Source organism: Neopelma chrysocephalum, unplaced genomic scaffold (assembly GCF_003984885.1).
Source record: "Neopelma chrysocephalum unplaced genomic scaffold, ASM398488v2 Primary Assembly neopelma1_286, whole genome shotgun sequence".
NCBI classification, from domain to species: Eukaryota; Metazoa; Chordata; class Aves; order Passeriformes; family Pipridae; genus Neopelma; species Neopelma chrysocephalum.
In genome coordinates this window covers 1156324-1165718 of record NW_020897948.1, presented here as the reverse complement: position 1 = coordinate 1165718, position 9395 = coordinate 1156324, and the positions used below count along the sequence as shown (strand labels likewise).

Below are 9395 nucleotides of genomic sequence, written 5' to 3'. Positions count from 1 at the left end.
GATTCCTTTCCCCTCACCTGTCAGGAAGGACAGCACTGAGGCCATGCTGAGGTGGGCAGAGTGGTGCTCCCCACGCTGCCAGCTCTGCTGCAGTGAGTGTGGATAATGCTGAGTACCAGGCATTGTGTTTTGGTGGAGCTGGGCCAGAAAGGAAGAAAAAAACCCATAAAATCATGGAATCATTAAAGTTGGAAAGGTCTCTAAGATCTAGTCCAACTATTAACCCAGCGCTGCCAAGCCCACCACTAACTGATGTCCCCAGCTGCCACAGCCACGCTTTTTTTGAACACTGATATGAGGCTCAAGGAACCCCTTGGCCAAGTCACTTCACTCCTGCCTCAGTTTCCTCTCTGCATGAACTATCACCAGGTGCCTTCCAGGGGCTGGAGAGCTCTGAACCTTCCACTGCCCAGAGCTGGAAGCACTGCCTGGAGATGAGCCATGCTGGGGTGATGAGCCTGGAGCACAGAGCAAATCCTGTGTCCCTGCACAGCCCTCCTGGGAAGGAGGGCAGGCTGGAGGGAGCCCTAGTGTTTCCAGAGGAAGTTTTCCCTGCACAGATCCAGCAAGGCTGTGGTGCTAGCGGTTCTCTGCATGTTCAGATCATCTGTGGTGTAAATTGCCTGCCAGACACCCAGGCATGGGGCACAGAAAGGCTCTGGAGAGCAGCCTGGGAACAGGAAAATGGAGCCTTGTTTTCACCCTGCTGCCTTTTGCAGAGGCTCCTTTCCGATGGGAACACCAGCTCCCCTGCGCCCGGAGCAGTGAGTGGGTAACAGCACCCCTTGAGGAGGGGAGGAGGAAGCTGCCGGCTACTCGCCAGGCTGCTCACCCCATGGGAGCAAACTGCTGTGGGTTCTGCTGGGAAAGAAGCACTAATGGAGCTCCCCCAGAGTCCCAGCACAAATTTGGTTCCTGGTCTGGAGAGGCCAGTGACGTGACGGCCACTGCCCATCACCAGGTGCTCCAGAGGAAGCTGTGGGCACCCCATGTTACCTGATGGGGAAAATCTGCATCCATCTTTAGGTTTCCTCTGGAGCCATGAGCAGCACAGGAATCAGTCACCAGCGGACAAGTACAAACACAGCTGCAAATGACAACCCTGCTGCTGGGGAAAGCAGACGGAGTTAGAGCAACACCGAGCTCTTCAGAGCAATTCATGCTTCCAAACACTTTAATGCACAACACCTCACTAATCCGACACTCTCAATGAGCAGTTCTTGTCAGTTTGATTTTGTGCAACTTGCAAAATGTACCTTATTTCACTGTAAAATGAAAATCCCAGTCTCCTCTTTTACTTAGCTTCTTATTTAGGAGATAATTCAACAAAAAAAGGCAAACCAGATTGTTCTTACTTCCTCTCCACCACCTGTTTCAGGCAGAGGGGATGGCATTTGCATCACTCAGCTGCTCTGCAGAGGTCAAATGGTCTCTGAGCACTGTCACCCTGTTCCCTGAGGTCATTGTCCCCTGTGTGGGACCACTGACCTCACCCTACAGCATGGCCATCCCTTGGTGGCCACTTCATCACCTGGGGTTAAGATAATAGTTTCCTTGCATGTGGGTTATTGTTCTTAGTGCACCTTGAATTGTGCAGCCCTTATATAGGGGGGTGTTCCCTTCAATGTTTCCTCCTGAGCTTGAGAGCCCCAAGGATGAAACCCCCATCAATTCTAGGCTGTTGGTTGTTGATTTTGACATTGGAGCTGTTTCTGTGAACAGCACATGCTCCTCTTGCACATCAAAACCTACACTTGAACCGGTGAGTGATTCACAATCATCCACAGTGTAGGGAATTGGTAAACAAACTGTGATCCCTTATTTAGATTTATGGGATATGGACTGAAGGAGTTAGTTTTCCAACTTGATCTGCTGGACTGCTTTGGTCAGCTCTTGGAATGCAGCTGAGCAGGGGCCTTGGTGGCACCAGTTCAACTGCCGTTGGCCTTGCACAGGAGAGAGGGTTTGTCACCATGTCACCTTTCAAACCCAGTGCTGACTGAGGTGACCTTGGTTGTGAATGCAGATTAAACTCCAGATGAGGAGGAGCAAAAGCCACATCTCCAGCTGTTGTCTTTCCCCAGGAATGGAGAACACAGCTTCATCTTGAGGGTTTTTCCTTAGGAGAAGCCACTCCAGTGCTTGTGCTCTTGAACTTCTGAGGTGATTGAAAATTGCGGTCTTAGAAATGAGAAGAGGAATTTAAAAAGTCCAAAGACTACTCAGTTCAAAATAACTCCTGTTTTTGAGAGCCTGGACTTTGACTTGGGAATCCTTCAAAGCTGGAAGCACCACGAGCCATGTCGTCTGGCTGGAAAAGTGGATGGCTTGGCCAGGTGAGCTCAGGTGAGCATGAAAGTGCCCTCCTCAGGGTGCCAGGAGATCACCCTCACCTTCTGCCCTGCCAGTCTTGATGGGTGGCAGTTGCTGGGGTGTCCTTGACTGAACCAGCCCAGCTGGCTGCCTCTTCTCAGGATGTCACTGAAAGCCACCTGGGACGGGGAGGTCACCTGGGGCACAACACCCATACCCACAGTTTGGGTTTGCTGGGCTGTGTCTGGGGTAACAGTGAGAGGCTGCTGGCCCTGAGTGCTGCTGTGAATATTTCCCCATCACGTCACAACTGGGGAGCCCTGAAAGCCAGCCCAAATGAGTGCACCTGGGTGAGAGGAGGGCATGATCCTCCTGGCATCAGGAGGGGTTATGAGCCTGCTTGCACAGGTGCTTAGGGGTGTAGCCCTGAGGCCGTGCCTTTGGAGCGAGCCAACTGGAAAAGCAGCAGCCCAGCAAACTCTATAAGGTTGTGAATACCGTGGTTGAATGTTCTGGTTCCTTGCTCTCTGGTGTCACAGCTGAATACTGTTTTTATTCATGTCTCCCAACCATCATGCCCAAGACAACAGCAGTGTGAGATCTCCCCTGCCGTAAGCTGGGAGAAGCTACAGCACAGTGGCCCTTTATGCTGAAGGGACCTTGGCAGGGTGCAAGGCTCTGCAGGGAAGGATCATCATAAATCATCCCAAAGATGTGGGAGGAGACAGCACTGGGCTGGTCCAGTCCCCCTGTCATCCTCTTTATTTTGAGAGAGAAGGAGAGCAAGTGTAAGGGAGCTGCTTCTACCAACCCCTAAACACCATGACCTCATGGACAGGCTAGTTCACAGGAGGTGGAGAATGACCCATGTTTGTACCACCCCCTTGCCATACCTCAGTTTCCCCCTATGTAACCCAGCTCTCTCTACCACTGACCTTGGTACAAGGCTGTTGTGCTCAGGGATGGCAGGGAAGCAGATCCCATTCACGCTTAATGATTTAACTCTGGTATGAGCAGAAACAAGATCAAAACAGGCCAAAGTTCCCTCGTTTTCTCATGAGTATTCCCCTTAATGACTGCAGTTAACCCCCTTTGCCCTCACTTAAGATGGATCTGGATTTTTTGAATGTTCTTTTATAGGCCTTAATTACCTCTACATTTCCTCTTCTCCCAACCTAGAGGTCTGGCACATCTGGCCAGACTTGACTCTGTGGTTTTTGTTCTCTTCAATCCACACTGTCTTTGCTGTGTCAATACAGCATTACCCCACCTCTCTGATGAGGGCCAGAGCCACTCCTGACCCTCTCCCTGAAGCCCAGAGCAGCTGTCCAGGACTGACCTCTGCTCCAGCGAGGCAGTCCCTGCACTTCAGTGGCATCAGAGCCCCTTTTCCTCCTTGCAGGCACTTGCCCTTCTTTTTCAGCTGACCCGCCTTTCTGAGAACACTCCTCTCCCTTCCACACCTCTGGCTGTGCTCATGATTCAGATCGACCCTTTCTCTATTAATTTAATACAAGTTACTGACATGATATACCTGAGCTGGGCTCTCTCCATACCTCTAGAACCTTACTGGGGTGTTTTGGGGGTATTTCCAGTCCTGAAAAATGGGCCTTGGAGCAGGAAGAGAAAAAGAAAACAATTCCTGAGTTGCTCAGTGGACAGCAGCCTAAAACCTTGCAATGAACCTACCACTGCATGTGTGTGGGGAGGGAGTCAGAGCCATGTCTCAGGGAGGCTCCGGTGTGGCAGGAGGAGTGTCCCAGCTGGAATGACACAACCTGCTGACTGTGTTCACAGCATGGCAGGACCAGAGTCTGTGCTGGTGGCAGGACATGCATCCATCTCTCCAGGGGAGGCTGGAGTTGGGATCCTGCACACCACAGCCATGTATCGGCAGAGCTGAAGAGGTTGGAAGACCACCAGAGGAGTGGGGTCTCTTCCTGTATCACAGAGGATCCACAGCCCTTTCTTTACGTATCTGGTGATGTTAGATAAATTACTTGACCAAACAAAGATCCACAGAGTTGCTGAGGTTAGAAAGCAGTGCTAGAGCTGTCTTCAGTAGGAAAAAATTCACCACAGAAACAGTGGTCAGTCATTGGAAGAGGCTGCCCAGGGAATCACCACCGCTGGAAGTGTTCAAAAGGCATGTGGATGTGGTATGCGGGGATATGGTTTAGTGATGAACAAGGTGTTGGGTTAATGGTTGGATTTGATGATCTTAAAGGGCTTTTCCAACCTAAATGATTCAGTGATTCCATAATTCAAACCCCTCCCAAAGCATGGCCAAGGGGAGCAGATCGATAAGGGCCATCTTCAGATGGGCTTTGAGTAGCTCCAGTGATGAAGATTCTGCAGCCCCTCTCAACAACCCACTCCTGTGTTCAACAACCTCACAGTAAAACAACTCTTTCTAATGTTTAGGAAGGATTTTCTGTATTTCAGTTTGTGTCTGCTACCTTTTCTCCTGGTGCTGGGCACCACTGGAAAGAGCCTGGATCTATCCCCTTTGCACCCAGCTTCAGTTATTTATATCCATTAATAAGATCCCTCACAAGGCTGCTCTGCTCCAGGCTGAGCAGTCGCAGCTCTCTCAGCCTTCCCTCATATGAGAGATGCTCCAGTCCCTCCATCTCCTTTGTAGCTGCTGGTGTACCTGTAGAAGCCTTTCTTGTTGCCTTTCTTGTTCCCTGCCGGATTCAGCTCTAGGTGGACTTTGGCTTTCCTGACCCCATTCAACACACCTGGACAGTGTCTTTGGATTCCCCATGCATTGTCCTCCCTGCTTCCACCTCTTCTACACCTCCTCTTTATGCCTGGGTTTTGTCAGGACTGCCTTGTTCAAGCCCCTGCTACTTTTACTTGGTTACTTGCTGTTTTGCCAATATGTTTTGCCCTCTCCCTCCCCCAGTAATGAGGATGGATTGAAGGAACAAAGACACCAACTTTAAAGCATAAGTGTAAAAGTTTACTAGAGTGCAAGACAGTAAATAATCACAAAAGAAGCAGTGACTTATGAAAGAATACACTTAGCAATGCATCTAATCATTACTACAGAGAAAGACTTACAGTGATTAAGAGAGAGATACCTCACCAGTTACACTATGTAATTGTCATCATCCAGATGACACTTCAGCTGGAAAGGTGCCGGTCACAGCGAAGGTCTGGAGAACCTCTTCCCAGTAACTGGGAAATCTTATGCAGTGTGTCCACCCGCAGGTGAAGCCTCCATCTTAGCTGTGAGAGGGTCCAGCTTATATAGTGTTAAACAAACCAGCTGACATCATTCAACTGGTGAGGAAAAACAACCTGGCTTTCTTCCTCTATTGGTTTTCCCTTAGGCCTGGCCAGGGCGCAGAGGGAGACTGAGGGAGTCGATTTGGGCCATCTACTGTCACATGCCCTATGGCCTTGACTAGTCACTAAATACAGAACTTAACGGCTACATTGATATCTCAAATATGAACCAGCTACGACTACATGAGGCCCTACCATTTTTCGCAACCTTTTTCTCTGCTCCCTTCCCTCAGGACTCTAACCTCCACCATGCCATGTTCTCTTCAGCCAAGGCTGCCCTCATCCTTCACATTCCTCAACATGTTTACAGGTCTATCAGTGTCTTCCCTCTTTGGATCTTTTAGGAAATTCTTGCCAGAGTGTTCCAGGAACCTCCCAGATTGCCTGTGCCCTGCTGTGCTGTCCCTCCAGATGGTATCACAGGCGTTAAGGTCCTCCATGAGGACCATGCTCTGCAAACAGGAGCCTTCTTCCGGGTGTCTGAAGAAAACTTCATCTTCTGCTTCCTGATATGGAAGTCTATAGCAGACATTCAGGAGTACATCACCTGAGCACCAGGAGCACATCACCTGAGCACCAGGAGCACATCAATTTGCCTTCCAACCAGGATACTCTTGACTGGCTCATTATCCATCTCAGGGCAGAGCTCCATGCATTCCTGCTGCTCCTTCAGACAAAGGACAGCTCCCTCTCCTTGGTTTCTCACCAGGGGAGTCCTCCCCATCCATGGAATGAGACAAGGATTAATGGGAAAAAAATTAACAAGTATCACTAAAAATGTGGTCAAGTGCCAAGGGAAAAAGTGGGCACAGCCAGCCCTCAGCCTGGCACCTCCTGGCTGCAAACTGGACCTTCCTACCTTGCTTACAGTCTCCATTTGGACATGTCATTGTATTTCCCATTGCATGGGAACCCACTCTGACAGCCGACATCTGGCACTCAGAGTCTCTCCCATTTCCCTCTGTTTTTTCTCTCTCTCTGGACTCTCATTCACATCTTACATTTAACTCTTCCCTGTTTTCTGACAGCTTTGATAGCTGCTCAAACATGGCTGTATTCCAAATGGCATGTCTGTTCATGTAATGCCTGTAATTTCCTGCCAGTTTTTTTAGGCTTCTCTGAGTAGACTACAGTTTTATGATGAGAGTGCTGCACTGCTCTGTTCCCAGTATTTCAGCTGGGAATGTGACCGCTGCCCAGGCTGCTTCCCCAGACACACTCAGCACCTGCTTTGGGAAACAGTCCTGAGAAGAGAAAGGCTCCTGTGTTTCTCCCTATAGGATATGTCTTGAACATGTAGTGTTTGCACAGCTCAGAGATGGTGTTTTCCATCCATTTGAAAGGAAGGCAGAGTTGTGTCTCCTGTTGTTTTACTGGTGGACACACCAATGCACAGATGGGGGAAGTGATTTGGCTATGCCACCCACCAAGTCGGGGGCTCCCAGTCCCCCATTACAGCCTCATTTTTACATGCTACAGCAGGAAGTCTCTTGGCTGTAACACAAGCTTCACACAGCCAGACTTCGGAGGGGCTGGGGATCAAGGAACAAATGTCATAAGTGTGCCCTGGGGCGTTTCCAAGCTGGAGACCATTCTCTCTCATCCCCCAACATGGCTGGTGCAGGGACCTCCACCTGCTGCTCTGCTCAGCTCTCCCAAGGACTCTGCTTCCTATCAGCTTTCCCTGGCCAGATTGTGTGTGTTGCTGTTTTCCTCATGCCATCTGCACTGCTCTCCCTTGCTGTAATAGTGGCACGCATTGGTGGATGAGGGATGGCTGGACAGGCTCTGGGCAGGCTCCTGGGACTGGAAAAAGAGGAGGAAGGACCACAGAGATGCCCTGAGGGCTGAAGCACTTCTGCTAGGGAGACAGGCTGGGAGAGCTGGAGGCATTCAGGGCTGGACTCTGGCGTGGTGTCCACTGGTGCACCCCCACCTCTGTTGCTGCCCATTAGCAATACCTCACAGGAGTTAGATATGCCTTAATGAGTGTTAATGAGGTGCCTTATAATGTCTTAGTGACCCCTGCTCTGCCTGTGGGGCTGGTGATCCAAACTGGGCACCACCAAATCTCTGCTGAAACTGGCACAGCCTGCAGCTCCCATCGCACAGTGCAGGGGCAATGGGACACTGCCTCGAGCTTCTGTGGATGTCCCCTCTTCAGTCCTTCCCCCTCTTGCCTTCAGCACTGATGGGTTATAGAGTTCTGGAGTTTCCCCACGGCCTGTGGCTTTCCTTAGCCCCACGGAGATGTCCCAAGTTAGTGTCTTTCTCCAGTCTCAGCTTGGTGCTGAGGGTGGAAAGTCCATCCAAGGCACAGCAGAGCAACCTCTCTTGCTCTTTCTTACAGATCAGGCTATATCAAACAAGTTCTTGAGCATGTCAGAGCAACCACACTTTGCAGAACCTGCCTGGCTCTTCAGATGCAGGAGGTATTTATCCCAGCTTTTGCCAGACTTCACAAAAGACTCCTGCATGCTTCTACCCTCACGTGCCATGGTCTGTGTGACTTGATACCTTAGAAACAGTCTCCACTACTGATGTACCACTGGGCTTTCAACTCGATGCTTCAGGAACAAAAGTAAGAAGAGAAGGTGACGGTGAGGAGGAAGAGATTGTTCCTCCTTCCATGGGAGGAACCATGGAGAGGAGATCCGGTGCTTGGGTCTGGGGAGGGGCCTGGGGGAGGGAATGGGGCACACAGAGTGAGAAGCGGAAGGTCCTCAGGATGCTGGGATTTCTGGATACCTGCAGTTCCCAACCACTGTGGTCCAGAAAGGGCATGTGGCTGCAGGTCCTGGGTCTTGCAGTGCAGTGGGTACTGAGCTCAACTCCTGCAGCTGAGGCTCCCAGGGCCAGGGATTTGCTGGGGGAAGCAGAGGGAGCAGGAGCCAGTGATGGGTAGGGGGAACTCGGTGGCTATGGAGGACACTGGGAGCCAGCACTTCCAAGGAGTATTGCAGCGAGGAGGAAGGATCTAGATTTCTAAGGAAATTGCCTTTGTTTGCCTTCAGAACTTCAGAAAACCATGTTTTTGTTCAAGAACAAGGCTAACATTTACCTTTTCTTTTCTTCCCTAAGCTGTCAGCTCAGGCCAAAACCGGTAATTGGAAAACCAGAAAACCAGGAAGGAAAGGGATGAATGAAAACCTGAGGCAGGAACAAGAGAAGAGGCAGTGAGGAGAGAGATGCTGGAGGACGGTAAAGAAAGAAAGCAGAATAGGAACCAAGCATGGAGGCCTCCAGCCAAGCCACCTCGTGCTTCTCTCAGCCTGTCTTTCATGTCTCGTAGTGTTTGGGTTTCTCTAAACTTAGAAAATTCCCACATAAAGATTTTTTTATCTTATCACCAAGGCTGCTAAGTGCAACCCAAACTAAGAGACACAACATAGAATAAATGCTTAAACAGTAAACCCACAGAAATCACGACCAAATGGTGCGTTTGTTATTTCTATATTAACCCTGGGAGCTCCAGTGAGGATTGGAGGTACCAGTGGGAGAGGAACCACCAGGAATCAAGGGGAACTTGGAAAAGCTGTGAGGAAAGCAGGAAGGAGAGGACCACATGAGTACAGGACTTCTGAGAAAAGCAGGTTCGGTTTCCTGAAAGCAGAGTCCTACAACACCAGAGTAACATGGAGGTGCCATAACCTGAATTCTGACTCAGCATCCCATTTAGTGATTTCATTTCAATCTGGGATTAGTTTTCTGTTTCTTCTAGGGTCAAAATATCACCATGGCTGGGCTTCGCGAACGAAGATTTGGGAAGGGCTCTACCCACGTTT

At 50.1% G+C, this 9395-nt stretch overlaps 1 long non-coding RNA gene across 3 annotated transcripts; it reads left to right on the top strand.

Moving 5' to 3' along the window:
- On the top strand, positions 1 to 9174 carry LOC113978058. 3 transcript variants are annotated; one of them, XR_003537481.1, is made up of 4 exons: positions 1109 to 1126; positions 2085 to 2336; positions 7961 to 8191; positions 8692 to 9174. It is a non-coding gene; the product is annotated as an uncharacterized LOC113978058 (long non-coding RNA). The 3 variants fall into 3 exon arrangements; XR_003537479.1 differs by having other exon boundaries at positions 1 to 2336; XR_003537480.1 differs by having other exon boundaries at positions 1 to 2346.
- The last annotated feature ends 221 nt before the right edge of the window (positions 9175 to 9395 follow it).